The sequence below is a fragment of the Mesoplodon densirostris genome, chromosome 2 (assembly GCF_025265405.1).
Source record: "Mesoplodon densirostris isolate mMesDen1 chromosome 2, mMesDen1 primary haplotype, whole genome shotgun sequence".
Taxonomy (NCBI): Eukaryota; Metazoa; Chordata; class Mammalia; order Artiodactyla; family Ziphiidae; genus Mesoplodon; species Mesoplodon densirostris.
In genome coordinates, this window is record NC_082662.1 from 120,862,636 (window position 1) to 120,882,168 (window position 19,533).

At 37.2% G+C, this 19,533-nt stretch overlaps 1 protein-coding gene across 2 annotated transcripts in view; it reads left to right on the top strand.

The window, feature by feature from the left end:
- The window catches only part of ATF6 (activating transcription factor 6), a 210,633-nt gene that overhangs the window by 160,286 nt on the left and 30,814 nt on the right, over positions 1–19,533 (top strand). The gene's annotated exons all lie outside the window — the stretch shown is intronic.

The following is a 19,533-nucleotide window of genomic DNA, read 5'->3' on the forward strand; positions in this document are numbered from 1 at the left end:
CCCACTGTTTTCACAAAATATTATTTTTAAATTCCTGTGCTCTTTTAAAAAGTAAAGCATTTAATTTAAAGTTGCTTTTTAAATTACTATATTTTTAAAAGAAAAAAATCATTCTCTTTTATTTACAAAATTGGAAAAGTTAGCATCTTTACTGATCTATACACTTGCTGTCTGGGGCCTTTTTCTGGTAATACATGATGTATAAGAAGTCCCTGCTATGTTCTGAGAGTGAATTTGTAAGTTAGGTTGTTGGAACTCAGAGCAGTTTCCTGTATCACATAAATGGTGATATGAGTACCAGACCAAACCTAAGAAGCCTATTTATATTTAATCCATAATACTGATGAATTTGATATTGATAGTATTACTATTGCATTTTGTTCTCCCACTAGTTCTGGGTATTAGATAAAATACAAATAATACCATTAATACTTTGAGAGTATCCAAAGATGTTAAGGCATAGCGTACTTGCTTAGAATCTAGGAGGAAAAATAAGACGAGCACGGAAATCACTGTATCCCAAAGAGAACGTCCCATAAGGAATAAAGAAAGTACTAAAGAAATTTAATAAAGAAGAGATTACTTCCAGCTGAGTTCTTCATGGAAAAAAGAAATCTCTCACTCCCAATACCAGCTGTGTGTCGTAAATGAGCACAGTGTATATTGTTGGCTGATTACTTCCTCTGACACATCATATTAGGCTCTAATGAAACTAGGAGAATTGGCTATCCTTCTCAAGTCCATTTATCTGGTGTAATAGAACTACTGGTAAATTTTCTGTCTAGTAATGGGAACCTTATAGTTTAATGAGTAAGATGAAAATGAAAAGCCCTTTAACCTGCAGTTGAACCAGTCCACATTCTGATTGATGATCATGATTAAGCCACCAAATACAGTTATAAAACAAAACACTGGGATTCTAGATAAACTCCAATAAAATTTAGTCTTAGAGAAAAAACATTAGATATTCATTGTACATATTAAGACCATAGAGGACTATAAAATTTCAGTTAGCTGTATATAGACAGCTTATTAGAAATGCTTAGGAGGCAACGTTATAGACACAAAATAAAACTTTTTTTTTAAAGCATAAAAGAATTATGACATTTTCTTAGTCTTACAAAGACAACAATTTTTTTAAAGAAACAAACTATAACATTGAGACGAACTTATCTTCCTTCAATAAAGGCATACCTCTGAAGCTTTCATGGAGCAATCATATTACAACTTCAAATGGAACAGTATATTTCAAAGTGTACTATATTACACTCCAAAGAATATACTTAGGGAATATTATTAATCTTATTCCATAGGTACCTAGGTTTCTCTGCTTGAACCGTAATAGATTTAACTTCTGGTCAGCTTATGCTCAGAAAGGCTGTTGTCTAAACTTCAACAAGGCAGAATTCACTTAATTTCGTTGTTCTGATCTCAGATTCTTATAAAATAAAACCAGGCATTCTCTTGCATAACACTGAGCTATCCATTTGTATTAAGCCAAGAACAATAAGATGATGTTTGATTCTGATTTTCTTGGCCAGGGGACTAATTTTTGAAAATGGCCTTTTCATGGATTTGAAAAATATAATAATTAAAGGATCATTTCCTTTTTAATCTGGTTTGAGTTTCTTTGTAAATAAGTTTTGTTTTCCTTTTTAGGATATAGTATACTATTAGAAAATTTAAGATTCAAATTCAGGAAATACTGATTGAGTATATACCATGTGTTCAGTCCTGTGCTGCATCCTCAGCCTCTTTTCTGAACCGTCTCTTCACCTTGTTGCTCTAACTGGGGCTACTTCTCAAATTAGAGCTTGATTTTTCTTCCCCTCCTCATATACCTCTGAGCCTGCAGATGGGGTGGGTAGTATCTCTGCTCCCCACTACAACTTCCAAATGACCTCTCCTTTTTTATTCGGTCTCCCTAACATCTTTCAAGTTTGTAATGCTCCTCCTACCCTTCTTTGTTGCTGTCTTCTATCCCACCTTCACTGATGACTCTCCACCACTGCTTTTGTCAGCTCTCTGTAAAACTTCAGCATCCACACAGAGGACTCATCCAGCACTCTGGCCTCTTTAGATCCAGTCATCTTTTATTTCTGCATGACCTCAGCCTCCCATCCACACAGTCATACTCTAGACCGTATCATCATCCGTAATGGCACTCCATTTGAAATCTCCTCCTCAGGCATCCCCCTCTGACTCTTCCTTACTCTCCTACTGTAATACCCACACTCCAGCTGGGTATCTCTGACCTCACAGATCTCCAGTCCTCTGACCCTACCGCTTTTTCTGTGTCCATTACATCCATCATGGCCATACACCCCTCCTTACCCAGCCTACATTCCATGTCCCGTACTATCACCACTCTCTTGCAAACCACCCTCCTGGCTCCTCGTTTCTTAGGTCCCACTTGCCTGTAAAAATACCGCCCTAGTTAAACCCAGCTATCCTCTTTATGCCTGCTCTCAAGCAGCTGAAAATTGCTACAAAATACCATCCAGTCAGGACAAGTAGATTCACTTCAAATTTATGACCGTGAATTCCAAAGGGGCATTCAGTACTGCATGTCAGGAATAAAGACGCAGACGCAGATGTAGAGAATGGAGTTGAGGACACGGGGAGGGGGAAGGGTAAGCTGGGATGAAGTGAGAGAGTGACAGTGACATATATACACTACCAAACGTAAAATAGCTAGCTAGTGGGAAGCTGCTGCATAGCACAGGGAGATCAGCTCAATGCTCTGTGACCACCTAGAGGGGTGGGATAGGGAGGGTGGGAGGGAGACACAAAAGGGAGGAGATATGGGGATATATGTATATGTATAGCTGATTCACTTTGTTACAAAGCAGAAACTAACACACCATTGTAAAGCAATTATACTCCGATAAAGATGTTAAAAAAAAAACTACCTCTTGTCATTGCTAGTAAATTCACTTGCCTTCTGTCTGAAACAAGAATTTCTCACCTTCTCTTCTCAAATCTCCAACATCCCCTCTCCTCACCCCCTCAGCTGATGAACTCACCCAAATGCTACATTGAGAAAATAGATGTAACTGTATAAGAGCTACTTTATCTTTCTGCTACCACCTGCATCTACACCCACAAACTCTGCCTTCTTATTGCACTGGGAGAAAAGTATCTTCCATGGAGTTTAAATCCCAACTTTGCTACTTATTGGATAAGTATAGTTGGGCAAGTTAATTAACTTTTCTGTACTTGGCTTCCTGTAAAAGGAGATATTACTAATACCTTCCTCTTAGATTTGTGTGTGAATTAAATGAGCAAAAATGCTTTAACTAGTGCCTAGCTGTTAGGTTAGTCACTGTTACCACCTTTGTCATTGTCATCATCATCACCCTTATCTAAGGTGACTCCTTCCTTTTGGATTGTGCATTCCAGTCCTTGTCACAGTTTCAAAGACTTTGCTCCCGCATTTTTAGTCTTTCTATCCTGAATGATCTGTTTCTTCGCTACTGGATCATCCCCATCAACGTACAAAATGTCTTAATAGTCCTTTTGGTGTAGGGAGACTCTCTTAACTCCACGTTCTGTTTCTCTGCTACTCTTCATAGCAAAGCTCTTGAAAGAGTTACCTGCACTCATTGCCTCCATTTGCTTATCTCCCATTCTCTCCTCCGCCCACTCTTACCTAGCTTTTGCCCCTACTGAAATGCTCTCGCAAAAGGGTCACCAATGACCAATATCTTGCCAAAGCCAAAGGTCATATCTTCATTCTCATCTTACCTGACCTCTTAACAGTATTTGACATGGTTGACTATTCCCTCTTGTTTTCAGTCCTCCAATTTTTATTTTTAAAAACTTCAAATCTACAGAAAAGTTGAAAGATGAGTACAGTGAGTATATGGAGAACCTTTACCGAGATTTCACCAATTGTTGACATTTTTCCACATTTGCTTCATTTTTATCTCTTTATCTGTTTACACTCACATGTGTTTTTTTCTGAACCATTTGAGAGTTAGTTGCAGACATTTTAACACTTCACCCGTAAATACTTGAATATGCACCTCCTAAAAAAAGGATGTTCTCCTATGTAAGCACAATAAAATGACCACACCAAAGTTTAACACTGATAAAATAGAGTTTAATATAGAATCCATATTCAAATTTCCACATTTGCCCCCAAATATTCTTTATAGCTTTTGGGGGGAGGGATTCAGAATCTAGTCCAAGGTCATACATGGCATCTACTTGTCACACCTCTTTAGTCTCCTTTCATCTAGAACAGCTCTTCTGCCCTTTTTAGACTTGTTTTGCATGACATATACATTTTTTAGAAATCAGATTTATTGAGGTATAATGTACACACAATAAAAATCACCAATTTTATGTGTACAGTTTAATGAGTTTTGACAAATGGAAACAGTTGTGAAACCACCACTTCAATCATGATATCAACATTTTCACTACTTCAGAAAGTTTCTTTGTGCCCCTTCGCAGTCAGTCACCTCAAGTTCATTTTTGATATTCCCTCTTTTGAAACACTTTATTTTGTAGGCTTTTATGATACCACAGCTTGTCTAGTTTTCCTCCTGTATCTCCTTCTCGGTCAGCTTAGCCAGCTCCTCCTCTGTGAGGACAGAAATATTGTTTCTTATGTTTGCACTTATGACCATAACCTCAGCACCTAGAGCAGTGTCTGGCACAGGAAACAGAGATGTTCATCTCTGTTACTTTATGTAATGCTCAGCTGCCAGCTAAGTATTATCTTCATTTTATAGATGAAGATGTTAAAGCTCATGGAAGTAAGTCATACCATTTATTCAACCACTACATAATGGAGAGCCAGGATCTAAATACATTGTATAAAATATATTTTGATCAGTCATTATATTGTTAATGAAATCAATATTAGAGACGAATGTGTACAAATATTAAAACTATTTGGACTCCAGAATTTCAGATAGACTTTTATACCACTTTGTCCCTGTGGTATAAAGGTTAAGCGCATTTATTGAGGGCAATATAATTCAATGTAATATAATGTTTTGGATTTTATAGGTACATGTTTGTTGAATGACAGAATAAGCTAGGTAAATGTTATTTGGTCATTACTTTGTGGTCACTTGAAAGACTTTACTATTTTAACTCTTTGATTAAAAGCAGTTGGCAAGCACAGTTTAGTCTAATCTTTTCAAATATAAAATAATTAAAATATGTACTAGGTTACCTTTCTACTACATTATTTTAAAAATTTGGAATTCACAGTAAAGAGTGAATTGAAATTATTAACCTCCTTTCAACAATTGTTCTACAAAGGAAAACACATGTGAAAAACTGAACTGTAGAACTGTCCAAGATTCAGAGATAGATTCCTTTGACTTATTAGGCGATGAATTTGACAAGCTGTAATACAATTATATCATTTATAATCTGAAGCGTATAAGTTACATGGGCTCAAAAACGTTTGAGCACCTGTTTATTTGAGCAAAGTCATTGTGAGGACATCCCTAGTATCAAAGTTTTTCATCCTGAGTAATATGAGGACTTGAGGGAGTTGAATAAAATATATTTTCTGCCATTTCTGAATTCAAAAGTTACACATAACTTGGAAAGAAAAAATGAGTTGTGGGTTTGATCCCTCTCTCTGACTTACGTGGAGCCTGCAGAATTTTGGAGAGGGTGTAGAGGACATAAAGTCATATTTTATTGAGCAACTGGATTTTGTATCCTGGATAGGGATATTTGGGAAGAGGAATTTGATTTTCCAATTTTAGCAAAGTAAATTAGATTGCCAGGTCAATGGCTGGCCTTAAACTATAATGTATAATGATTCTACTTTGTGGTTTTGGGCTGTGGAAAAAAGTCTATATAAAGAAATAGCTAAAGAGAGTAGGATATGGGTGTGAAATTAATGCCATTTAGAAAATACTAGTCACATCATTCTGTGTTCTCCATGCCATATTTAATTTTTGTAGTTTATTACTCTTCATTTTGAATTCTCTTTTATTATTTAATTTCCTTTGTCTCATAAGAGAGTTGAAAACAGTTTACTGAAGCTGTAAGAAAGAAAGTCTTTCTTTAAGGAAGTCTTCACATCGAAGATTATTGAAGTAAAATGAAATTCTAGGTATACTTTTAAAAAGCTTTTAAAAAATGATTGCAGATGGATGGCAGAGCAGTTGGTGATGAATTAAAAGATATTGCTATTTTTTTGAAAAGGGTTCTGGAAGGTCTCCTTGTACCGTAAGTCAACATTTCCTGCTTTTAAATTATTTCCACTCATAGTAAATCTGCTCATTTCCTTTCTTTCACTCTTTTTTTCTTTTTTGATTCTTTTTTTAAAAAATAATTAATTAATTTACGGTTACGTTTGGTCTTTGTTGCTGTGCGCAGGCTTTCTCTAGTTGCGGTGAGTGGGGGCTACTCTTCATTGAGGTGCGTGGGCTCCTCATTGTCGTGGCTTCTCTTGTTGCAGGGCACGGGCTCTAGGCATGTGGGCTTCAGTAGTTGTGGCACGTGGGCTCAGTAGTTGTGGCTTATGGGCTCTAGAGCACAGGCTCAGTAGCGGCGCACGGGCTTAGTTGCTCCGCGGCATGTGGGATCTTCCCGGACCAGGGCTCAAACCCGTGTCCGCTGCATTGGCAGGTGGATTCTTAACCACTGCGCCACCAGGGGTGTCCCCACCTTTCTTTCACTCTTGATAAGTAATTCAACAAAATAGAACATAGAAGAAAAAAGAATTTTTTTAATGGTAGCTACTTGGTAGACATCTTTTATGAGGGAATGAACACAGCCATTAGCAGATACGTTTCACAGTTTGACCAATGCTTTTGTTGATTTGGTTTTACTGTTCTCCTTCCCTCTGTATGCCATGTAGCTAAGTTAATGTTGTAGGTGAGTAATAAAAATAAAACTGCAACTCTACTTCTACCCTACCATTATTTTTTAAATTTATTTTATTTATTTATTTATTTATTTTTACAACTTTATTGGAGTATAATTGCTTCACAATGGTGTGTTAGTTTCTGCTTTGTAACAAAGTGAATCAGTTATACATATACATCTGTTCCCATATCCCTTCCCTCTTGCGTCTCCCTCCCTCCCACCCTCCCTATCCCACCCCTCCAGGCGGTCACAAAGCACCGATCTGATCTCCCTGTGCTGGCTGCTTCCCACTAGCTATCTATTTTACATTTAGTAGTGTATATATGTCCATGCCTCTCTCTCACTTTGTCACAGCTTACCCTTACCTCTCCCCATATCCTCAAGTACATTCTCAAGTAGGTCTGTGTCTTTATTCCTGTTTTACCCCTAGGTTCTTCATGACATTTTTTTTTTCTTAAATTCCATATATATGTGTTAGCATACGGTTACCTGTCATTATTAAGGGTCTGAGTAGGTGAAGAAATGACTACAAAGCTAAGCTGTAATTATATTTAATCTCAAAATAATTTCCATGTAAAGAAAATCTAGGAGACGTCACTAACAATGAAACATCTTTTTAGTTGAAGAGGGTATAACAGAAGGGCAGGAAGCAAACCAACCAAATAAATGGATTGGTTTTAATAATGAGACTGTTGATACAACTGCTTTTGGTAATCACTTTCATAGAAGTGCTATCCCAAAGAAAGTATATTTGGAAACTGTCCTATTTTAGACTTGTTCTGCTCAAGCAGGCTGGTTGTCCAAGAGTTGTGCCTGAAAGTTGTGCCTTTTCTTCTTATATATTCATTTCTCCTTAAAGGCCTACAGGCTATTTATTTTTTTAGATATATTTACAATTTTGCATTTTCACTGCAGTTCATTCCATTTCAGTGTTATGTAATTGTATCTAATTGAGTAAATGGAGTCGTCTCTTGAAACCATGTTTCAATTTTTTAAAAATGCATTATCAAATTGTTCTCTCACTTCTGACTCACTATTAAAACCACTAGTAAAATTCCCATACTGAGAATTTCTACTAAGAAAAGGAGAAAAATCACACTGTTCACCTGAAAAAAAAAGAAGTTTTTTCTCTCAAAATATATACAGAGATCTGTTAATTATGTATTATACAGTAATACCTGACAAGTAAAATGATGAGCATTAAATAACATTTACTATACTATGATAAGCAATACCTTTGTAAAGACCTAACTTTACCTTTTGATCCACAGATTGAGTTGGCAGTTTTCTAGTGAGAAGACAGTCACCTAAGGGAGACAGAGTATGACTTCAATTGTCTTTAGAATTTGGGTAAAATTTAGCTCAATTCCTTAGGTCCCTTTTTAGCTCATAGCATCCACTGATGCTAAGTTACCAAGTGGACCTAGACCAACAGTGATGACTTAGATCAGTTCTAAACCATAAACAATATGCTGATTGATTTTTTAAAAGAGAGATCAATTAGGTACTGGGTGGTTATAAATCTCAATGCCTATCAACAATTAGAGGAATATGATAGATGGTAAAATCTTGGTGACTAACATAATTTGGTACCTTTTTTCTAGCAGATTTTATGTCTATAAATTTCTAGCAGACTTTATGTCTCATTGGATATAAACTGTGTCACATTCTTACGCCTAGCTTCAAGGGAGGCTCAGAAATGTTTTAACTAGGTACATTGTGATCTGAAAAATATGTGGACTTCGCTTAGTATTGAAATAATGGATATTGTGGGCAAACTAGCATCTGCTGCTTGCTGCAGCGCTCCATCATGTGCTGTGTTGGGATTGAGCAAGGTGTCTAGGAGGATACAGTAAAGAGAGGATTCATGTTGAGGAGAGATGAGGAATAAGTGTTTATTACGTGGGATACAGTTATATGATTTAGGTCATTAATGAGTTAAGGAAGTGACTTTAAGCTATCGAATTTTAAGAAAACACTATAAAAGCTCTACTAAGAGACTGCTGATCTGGCTGAGGTCTGTAAATAGAAAAAAAAAAAAAGAGGGTAGCTGAGCTAGGAAGAAGGGGAGGGTAAATTGAAGCTTCAGAGAAGATGAGCTAGGAGACATTGCAGCAATCTTGGGGTGAGGTCATTAAAGGCCTGGAACGGTAAGAAAAGAAAATGTCCACAGAAATTTAAAGGAAAAATCTACAGTGCTTGGCAACTGAAGGAGAGAGAAGTAAAAGCTGATTCCATGATCTTCAAATAGCTGTCCTGTTGCTGTTTCTTGCCACCCTCATTTCCTCTGGTTGGCTTTATTTCCCTTTTACTTCTTGAAGTCATCAGGGTATCTGTTTTTAACTCCTTCCAAACCATTGGTTATTCCTACTTAGTCTAGCCTCTTCTGAACCCTCTTCTACAAAGTAAATCTGAAAATAGATGTTTATTTTTTATTTTTTATTTTTTTTTGTGGTATGCGGGCCTCTCAGGGTTGTGGCCTCTCCCGTTGTGGAGCACAGGCTCCGGACACGCAGGCTCAGCGGCCATGGCTCACGGGCCCAGCTGCTCCGCGGCATGTGGAATCTTCCCGGACCGGGGCACGAACCTGCGTCCCCTGCATCGGCAGGCAGGCTCTCAACCACTGCACCACCAGGGAAGCCCCTGAAAATAGATTTTTAAAATAGAAGAAAACCATGATTAATGGTATATCTGCCTTTATGTACTTGGAATACTTATCACTTTGTGAAGAATGATTATTATTTTGATGATTTATTGGCAGTTATACACGTAATTTTTTTCCATGAGTAGTTTGTCTTTTTTGTATGTAATTTACTAATCAACCATTTAATCTATTGGAGCTTTCACAAGACTTCAGAGGTTTAAATTAGACCAGTTTGCACTGCATCTTCTAGGATATTAGGACTTCCTTGACCCAAAGGAGCTTATTGCCAAGCCCACTGTACCTAACTGACCTTCAGAGTCCCGTTAGCTTCAGTGAGATCACTTTCACTCTTTCTCCCTTGTGGCAAAAATCTGTTTCTACTCAAACAGATGGTTTAGCTTTCAACTAATAAAAACTACAGATCAGCATCTATTTAGCCAAAAAAATTGGTTTGAACCTCCTACTGACTGTCCACAATCTGAAATATTTCTTATTTACATATATTGAACTCAGAATGGATTTATCTTTGTACTAGAAAATTAAGAACCTTGTAAGTGTCTCAGAAGATTGAGCCGTTTCACATAATCTCAAGTTTCTGTTTTTCAGAAGACCTGCTTAACAAGCACAGGTCCAACTCCTCTGTGTATTCTCTTTTGCAGTGATACCAATTGGAAACACTAGGTATCATAACTTTCTATGGAGTGTTGCACCATTCTTTTAGCATTTGCATGGTAAATTCTTTGATATTTAAGACATAAGCTGAGGACAGGGTGATTGGCCAGCAAAATCTCAGGGATATACATGTCAAAGACATTGTAATTTTTGTTCACACTGGGAAATACTCCTCCTTTGGGGCTTTTGCAAATAAAGGTTAGAGAGTCTGAAGAAATCTGTATTTCATTTTTCTGAATCCAGATGTTGACATTGAAAATACAGATACAGATATTAGAGTTAATTAGAGAGAACTTTTGCTTTGGGGATCTTGAGTATGTCAGGCAAGAGTAGCCTTTGAACTCAACCAAATATCCATAGAGATATTTTCCTCCAGATTTATTACAGATTTTATAGAAACAAATGCATGCCTTAAACATAAGATTTAGATTAAATAATGAGACAGATGAACTATAAAATAGTTCGTTGCTAGGAGCAGAGTTGTTAGGAAGGCCATATAGATAGACTCTTTGAGGATATCTAAAGCCCATCTCTTTGTTCTCATTCTACTTACTATGTAGGACAGAACCTTGTGGGAAATGTGATCTACTTGGCATCACTACAGTATAGATTAGCACAAAGAAAGACACATTAATATTCATGTATTCAAGCCATAAAATATCAGGGTTTAAAAGGCTTTAGTGCAAAGTCATACATGCTGACTCCCTTCCAGTGTTTGGATTCCCTTTTGCAGCGCTTTGCTCAGTGGCCAACAACAAGTTTAGAAGCAGTCACCTCCTGGGATGAAGACTACCTGCTTTAAGTAGCCCTGGAAGTTTGCGAATTGTTTCTTTTCTGTCTCTTCCTTACTCTACCCATAAATCTACAGGATTAAATATAAAATATTTCTTCTACATGACAGACCTTTAGCTATTTATACACTGTGTACCCTCTGAGTCTTCACAAACCAAGGCCTTCCAGTTTTCAGAAGCTATTCTTCTTGTGACCTGGGTTCAAGGTGCGTCAATTCTGGTCATTCTCCTCTGAATGGGCTCTGCTTTTCCCACCTCTTTTAAAGAGACTGTGAATGCTGAGCATAATGGAGTATCTCCAAATTCTATACAGACAGTCCCCCATTTACAAATGTGCGACTTCACGATTTTTTGACTTCAAGATGGTACAAAAGTGATATGCATTCAGTAGAAACCATACTTCAGATTTTGAATCTTGATTTTTCCCCAGGCTAGTGATATTGGTGATGTAATACTCTTGTGATGCTGGGCAGCAGCAGCTCCCAGCCAACCACGTGATCATGAGGGTAAACAACTGACACACAGCCATTCTGTACCCATACAGCCATTCTGGTTTTCACTTTCAGTACAGTAGTCAGTAAATTACATGAGATATTCAACACTTTATTATAAAATAGGCTTTGTGTCAGATGATTTTGCCCAACTGTAGGCTAATGTAAGTGTTGTAAGCACATTTCAGGTAAGCTAGTCTAAACTATGATGTTTAGTAGATTAAGTGTATTAAATGCATTTTTGACTTATATTTTCAATTTACAATGGGTTTATTGGAATGCAGCTCCATTGTAAGTTGAGGAAGATCTGTATAGTATATTTCTATTCGTGAAACCACAGTGTTTTTTTCCAGTTACATCAGGCATTGTGCTTTCTGTCAAATATAGTTCATGACTCTTTTTCACATATATTACTACCAAGTTGTGTCTCCATTTTGCTTGCTGATTTTGATTTTTGGGCTAAAGTTTAGGACTGTATTTTTATCCTGATTTAACATCTTTTGGATAGAGTTTTTTCTTAAATCCCCTACTCAGCAGACATTTAGGAAATGCTCTCCTAAAACCATAGAATAAGTTTGGGGCCCCTCCCCCACCTTATCTGCCCAAAATACTCTGAACTCCCTTATTTTTGTAACATTCATATCATTTGTAATCAGTTGTTCATTGTCTAACTTCCCTGCTAAATTGTAGTCTCCCTTAAGGTTAGGGACCTTGTTTGTTTTAATATTTTTTGTTATTCCTAATGCCTTAAAAAAATAAGTGCCTGACACATAGTAGGTGCTCAAAATTTTTTTTTGTCAAATTGAATTAAATATATAAAGCATCTATACAAGCCAGGCACTTGTATAGGGTATCTGAGAAAAATATATAATTAATTAAATAAATACACACACACACACACACACACACACACACACAGTGATACTTGCTGAGTCTTGAAGGATAAGTAGGATTGGCCAAGTGGATGAGATATTCTAGGTAGAGGGAACAGTATAATAGTGATATCAGAAAAAGAAAAATACTTAGCCAACTTGGGGGATTGAAGTAGGATTAAAGAACACAGGAACTGAGGTGTAGAAGAAGAGAGGACGGCAGAAGCCAGTTTGTGAAGGCCTTGCATGACATGGTATGGAGTTTTGAATATCCTAACAATATTAGGGAGCTACTAAAATTTTTTATGCAGTGGAGAGGCACAAATAGACTCATGTTTCAAATATTTCCCTTACAGCCATGGAAAGGATGAATTAGAGGGACTGATGCTTTTACAGGGACAACAGTTAGGAAGTTATAATCATCTGGGTAAGAAGTAAATAAGTGATGAGTACTTCATATAAAAAAAGGATGCCAGGGCCTCCCTGGTGGCGCAAGTGGTTGAGAGTCCGCCTGCCGATGCAGGGGATACGGGTTCGTGCCCCGGTCTGGGAGGATCCCATATGCCGCGGAGCGGCTGGGCCCGTGAGCCATGGCCGCTGAGCCTGTGCGTCCGGAGCCTGTGCTCCGCAACGGGGGAGGCCACAACAGTGAGAGGCCCGCATACCGCAAAAAAAAAAAAAAAAAAAGGATGCCAGATAGATAGATAGACAGGTAGAACCTGCAAACCTAGCAGTCTGAAAAAACAAACGTTGATTATTTCACACAGTTTCTGAAGGTCAGGAATCTGGGAGCAGGGTGGTTCTGGCTCCAGGTCTCTCCTGAGGTTGCAGTCAAGCTGCTGGTGGAGATGAAGACTTGCCTGGGGCTGAAGGATCTGCTTCCGAGCTCACTCACTGTTGCTAGGAGGCTGCAGCTTCTCACTATGTGGCCCTCTCCCTGGGGCTTCCCTCCAAGTAAGTTATGTATGAGAGTGAGAAAGTGAGCAAGTGAGAGAGCTCCCAAGAGAGCAGTCAGTCTTTTAAACTTAATCATGGAAGTGACATGCCATCAGTTCTGCTGCATGCTGCTAGTTACATAGACTGACCCTGGTTCATTGTAGCAGGGAACTACGAAAGGGTGTGAATACCAGGAAGTGGGGATCATTGAGGAACATATTGAGGCTGCTTACCACACTGGAGTATGACAGTGTATAAAGAGTAAGTCTAGAACTCAGGAGTATTTTGATGGTTTACGGAGATAAGAGGACAAAATATTTCATATAGAAACTATCCTATTTAGTCATTACTCCCAGCTTCCTACTACCTAGAGCAGGTAAAGGAAGCATTTGCTTGCCTGAAATGTAAGATAGGACCCCATTGTAAATGTTAAATAATGGTTACTTTGCAATAATTGCTTAGTTTTATACTATAAGATATAATAATCTTGTTCCATATTTGTTTTATAGTGTCATATAATTGCAGTTCAGATTTACAGATATTCAGTGCATAGCACTATGCTAAGTAATGTACAAATTTCAAAAGAACGCTAAGGTGTGATTTATGCCTTCAGAGAACTAATAATCTTTCTGGGAAGCAGGACATATGTAGATCATAGAGAATCTCAGAACTGAAAGAAAACTTAGTGACAGTTTAGCACAACAGCTTCATGATACAGGTAAGAAAACAGGTTGAAGGAGGCAAATGGCTGATCCAACCCAGCTACTAATGGAGCTGTAACCATATCCCAGATCTTCAGATTCCCAGACACAGCACTTTAGTTAAATGTGAAAGGTAATTTATTTATACCACCGAGGGCATTCTTTGAGAACATAAACCATTTTTATATTCGAAGCAAAATGACTTAGTATTTGACATGGAATAGATGAGACATAAATATCTTAGAAAACATTTTTATCTTCTCTTAAAAGACCAATTCACTTTGTCACTGATTACTATACGACTTCGAGCTAAATTATAATACATTAGTAAACCTAGAGAAAATAATTAGCAGTGTCACATACCTTGCCATTTATTGAAGCAGGGGCCACCCCAATTGACAGTGAGATGTTTACATAAATTTTCCCATATTAAAATGATAATATCAAGGGTTAAATAAATAAAGTAAGAATTATGGTATAAATCATGAGTAAAAATAGTATGTAAGTATGAGCTAAACTGTTAGAATAATGAGAGGGTAAAAATAAATAAAATTAAGCATTTATAAGATTTATTCAGCATATAACACAGCTTAAAATATTTTGGAATCTTTTTTCCCAAACAAAATGCTTTTTGACATAGATTTTCCTGTGCTACTAAATAGTTTAAATTGCAAATTCAGGTTTAGTTCCTCCCTTTTTTTGAGTACCCACCATGTATATTAAGCATATTTGTAGGTTCTTTAACATACATAGTTGCATCTGGTCCTCACACCGTCTCCATGGTATAATTTTATCCCTGTTTTACAGCTGAAATGGCTGAGAAATTAAGAGAACCATAACTGAACTTTCTGAATAGTCCTTGCAGTATATTTCCTTTAGCCCAAGCACTGGCTCCTACTTCGACTAAGTTTAAACAGTAGAACTAAATGCCAGTTTATGTTACCATAATTTCAGAGTAACAGCTACTGTGTTTATGTTCCAGTCATCTATAAATATTTAGTATTAAGCACATAATTTGGTATGATGGCCAACAAAAAGATGAGGTATTTATGTTCATAATAAGATAGACATGCTCACAAACTAGTTCCCCCGAATTTCCATGATAAGCCAGAAAGACTTTTTCACCAGTATACTGAAATGTGAAGAAACAAATTGAGAAACTGTAAGTTTCAGCTTTCTTGGCATCATACATTTACCTAATTAAAGCACTTTTTAAATAAATTCATTCCATCCAAATTTAGCAAACATTGATTTCAAAGTTTGCTTGTTTTTTCCATGGTGTTTAAATATACAAAAGCCTTGTTTTACATTTTCTAGTAAGTAAGTGTTAGTCATTTCCCTAACCTAGTCTGTCCCAGACCAACAGATCAGTTCTACATTCAAAATAAAACATGTCATTTAATAGTAAAAATAAACAGTCTGTCTGCTCACTAATGAATTTACTGTCTACATTTCTATAGATGTGGCCATGTATCTTCCCAGGAAAACAGGCTTATACTCAGATTAAGATAGTTAGAAAGTTCCTTTAGAAGAGCTAGGCTATGAACATAAAAAAATCTCCTGCCCCTTACTCTGAGTTTGGTTAATTGAGCTGTTCTCACACATTTTAGCAAATGTACTATCCTGTTGGTGCTTTCTTTTCCCTTTTATCCCAGGGAGCCTCATTCAGCATGCAGTTAATCAATAAGTACTACCTTTGTAAATAGCCAGTTCAATTCCACATTTATTAAGGCTAGACATTATCTGATGAGCTGAGAAATACTATTTAATATAAAAACTACACATAGGGACTTCCATGGTGGTCCAGCGGTTAACACTCTGCGCTCCCAATGCAGGGGGCCGGGATTCTATCCCTGGTCAGGGAAATAAATCCCGCATGCTGCAACTAAAGATCGCACACACCCGGCACAGGCAAATAAATACATAAATAATTTTAAAAACCCCAAAAAACTACATACAGTGCCTGCCCCAGATAAACTCACAATAGAGTGTTTTTTTCCTTCCTTTTTTTTCTTTTCTTTGTTTGTTTGTTCTTTACTTTTAGTCATCATTTTTCTTAGTTTCAAGTAACAGAAATTAACTCTGGGTAACAAGCAGAATTTCTAGGAGAACCAGAGAATCAGACTTGGAGGTCCCTTAAACAAAAACAAAGCCCCAGATTACACCACAGAGCTGGTCATAGAGCATAGCTTGCACCATGGAGATCACTGATTTCCTAACTCTGCTTCCAGAACCCGTGCCACTGCTGGCTCTTGATGCTTCCAGGGCCACCACCCTCTCCAGAAGAGTCTTCATAGCCACAGCTTCTTTGCAGTCTGGAGCTGGTGCATCTTGTAGGCAATGTCTAGGTCACATGCCCACACCCTAGTTACAAGGAAGTCTGAGAAATAAAGTATCTGGTACCGTATTGAAAAGAACCTATGATTCTCCTTTCCTGTGGCTTTCTCCTTTAGTTCTCACACAGAACAGTAACAACACTCCTGGTCACCAAATGTATGGGATTTTCCCCAACACCAGGTTAATTCTCCACAACACCAGCTGGGTGTCCTACAATTAACTCAATTCTGACACTGTCTACTTGGAAATAGTGTCACCTCCCACAGGTTAAGGGATTGGTCCCACAAGGCTGCTCCCACCCCAGTTCAGCTGCCAACTGCAAGTAGTAGGCCCCCCAGGTTACCCACAACTTCTCTCCAACTGGGCTACAAATTAGAGGTTCCCACGACCCCCTTCTTGGGTTCAATTAACTTGCTAGGATGGCTCACAGAACTCAGAGAAACACTTATGTTTACCAGTTTGTTAAAGAGTATGATAAAGGACACAAATGAACAGCCAAATGAAGAGATCCATAGGGTGAGGTCTAGGAGGGTCCTGAGCACAGGAGCTTCTGTCCCCATGGAATTGGGATACATCACCCTCCCATTTCATGGATGTGTTCACCAACCTGGAAGCTTTCCAGACCCCATACTATTGGGATTTTTATGGAGGCTTCATGCAGAACATAGGCATAATTGATCATTAACTCTTTTCAGCCCTTTTCCCTTCTCAAGAGAATGGGGGGCAGGGCTGAAAATTCCAAACTTCTCATCATGGCTTGGTCTTTCCGGTGACCGCCCTAATCCAGGAGCCATCCAGGAGCTAATCCAGAGTGGCCTCATTAGGACAAAAGACACTCCTGTCACCTAGTAAAAGGTTTCAGGAGTCTTGTGTCAAGAACCAAGGTCAAAGACCAAATATTAGAACAAAAGATGCTCTAGTGCTTTTATCACTTAAGAAATTCCAAGGGTTTCAGGAGCTCTGTGCCAGGAACCAGGGGCAGAGACCAATATATATTTACTATGATCTCACAGGAACTTAAACTTATATAGTGGGAGGTAAGCTCTGCCTCATAAGATAGGAGATTCTCTAAACCTACAATAATAGTTAGATGCTAAATGAGCAAAAACTTCTATCAGCTACGTTTTGGATAATCAGAGAAGGTTAAACACAGGAGGTGAGAAGAAGGAAACAATAACCAAAGGAGAAATATAGTGAGTTTGACCTTACTTCATATCATTAAACTAAAAAAAAACCCCAAAAACTATTTTCCTAAACCATTTGATAAAACTCATTAAATGGAACTCTAGGTGATAACTGATATTCTCAGAAGTTAATAAGGTCCTAAAGAATGTAACTCCGCTTGAGGTCCATTATCTCTGTGCAGATACAGGAGCTATCATCTCTTTGGAAAGGGTTAGTCTCAGCATAATGCCCAGGAAAACAACCCACACTTAGAGCCAGAACTCTTAGTTCTCACCCTGCTCAGCCCTTAACCAGATGTTCAATTTAATGCCCTAATCTATAACATGAGAAGGTTGAGGTAGGTGATCTTTAAAGTTCTATAACTTCTACGTAATAGGCTAGTGACAACTAATGTCTTTGCTTAAATGGATTGTGTGTCTTAGAAGGTAAATAAATCATGAGCTTATTTTTTGATGATGGTAAATTTCCATGACCTCACATAATTAAATCTTCAACTCCCATTTAGTTTTTAATTTAGTTATTTATTTTAAGACAATGCTATTTTCCCACACAGTACAGCTTAGGCATTCAAGTTGCAGCAGGGGAAGTACTCATTGAATTTGTCATCATTATTTTTGGCTTCTATTTTTATGAGAGCCTCTTTAGTTTCCTAGTTCCAATAATCTATTTCTCAAATAGATTTTAAGCCATAGCATACCTGATTTAACATTTGTGGATTAAGTTGCATTTATGATAATGAATTAGAATGTTATGTTCTTTCAAAAATAGTCTTGTCTCAATGTGAAATACAAGATTTTTCACGTTTATTATAAAGTGGCTTCTTCACATTTATTATAAATAAGGTGGAGGATTTTGTAGACATTCTGTGTCCACTGGTCAGCTATTTTTCTTTTTTGATTCAATTGATTCAGTGATAGAGATGGTAGCAAATTGTGCATTTAAAATAAATAAAGTGAAGCAGCTGAGTAAATGCCAAATTGTTTTCCACCAAAAACCTTACCTTTTACGTTCCCACCAGTTGTGTACAAGGGTTCCATTTTCTCCACATTCTTGACAGCACTTATTGTTGTCTGTCTTTTGATTATAGCCATCCTAGTGGGTGTGAAATGGTATGTTAATTGCGGTTTTGATTTGCATTTTACCAGTGGCTAATAACGTTGATCATCTTTTCATGTGTTTATTGGCCATTTGTATATCTTCTTCAGAGAACTGTCTAATCAGATCATTTGCCCATTTTTAATTTGATTATTTGTCTCTTTATTATTGGGTTGTAAGTGTTCTTTATATATTCTAGATACAAGTCTCAGTCCCTTATCAGATATATGATTTGCAAGGATTTTCACTCATTGTACGGGTTTGTCTTTTCACTTTCTTGAACAAGCCTTATCCTTAACTCTAGTTAAACTTTAGTTTCCTGAACTTTCTGCTAAATTTTTTAAATGTCTCAAGCAGAGTAACCTGAAACTCTGTGAAAGTAGAACTAGATTCTAATTTAAGACTGTAATAGAAAATAGTAATTGTTATGGGAACCAAAATTTTTTGTTTGTTTACCATGTACCAAGCAGTGTGCTGAATGCTTTACAACCCTAAAATGTAGGTTTTCTTATTATTCCTGTTACATGGATGAAGAAACAGGCATGAAGAAGTTGAACTGCACAAAATCAATAAGCACTAATGCCAGTGCTTTAAAGCTGGAATGCCAGTGCAGGTTATTGTGTCTTTATATTCCACTGTCATGCTTTTAAAAACTATTATTTTACAACTTCATTTTTAATCCGATAACAATGCCTAGATTTTTCTCAGTTATGTTGGAACCCAGTCATTCACTTCTGCTCTTAGATTTCTGCCTCTTTGAAACTGGAATTTCTTAGTTTCTGACCAAATTTTTTCATTAATATAACCTTTGGATTTTTTTGGCTGTTCCCTGCAAATTAGCCCTTTTAAACTAATTCGAGTATTAGTCAAAGTTTAAAAACTTTTATAAAGGTAAACTTGCTATTACAAAGCAATTAAATGTGTATTTCAGACATTCTAAATGTCTTTTGGATTAACCAC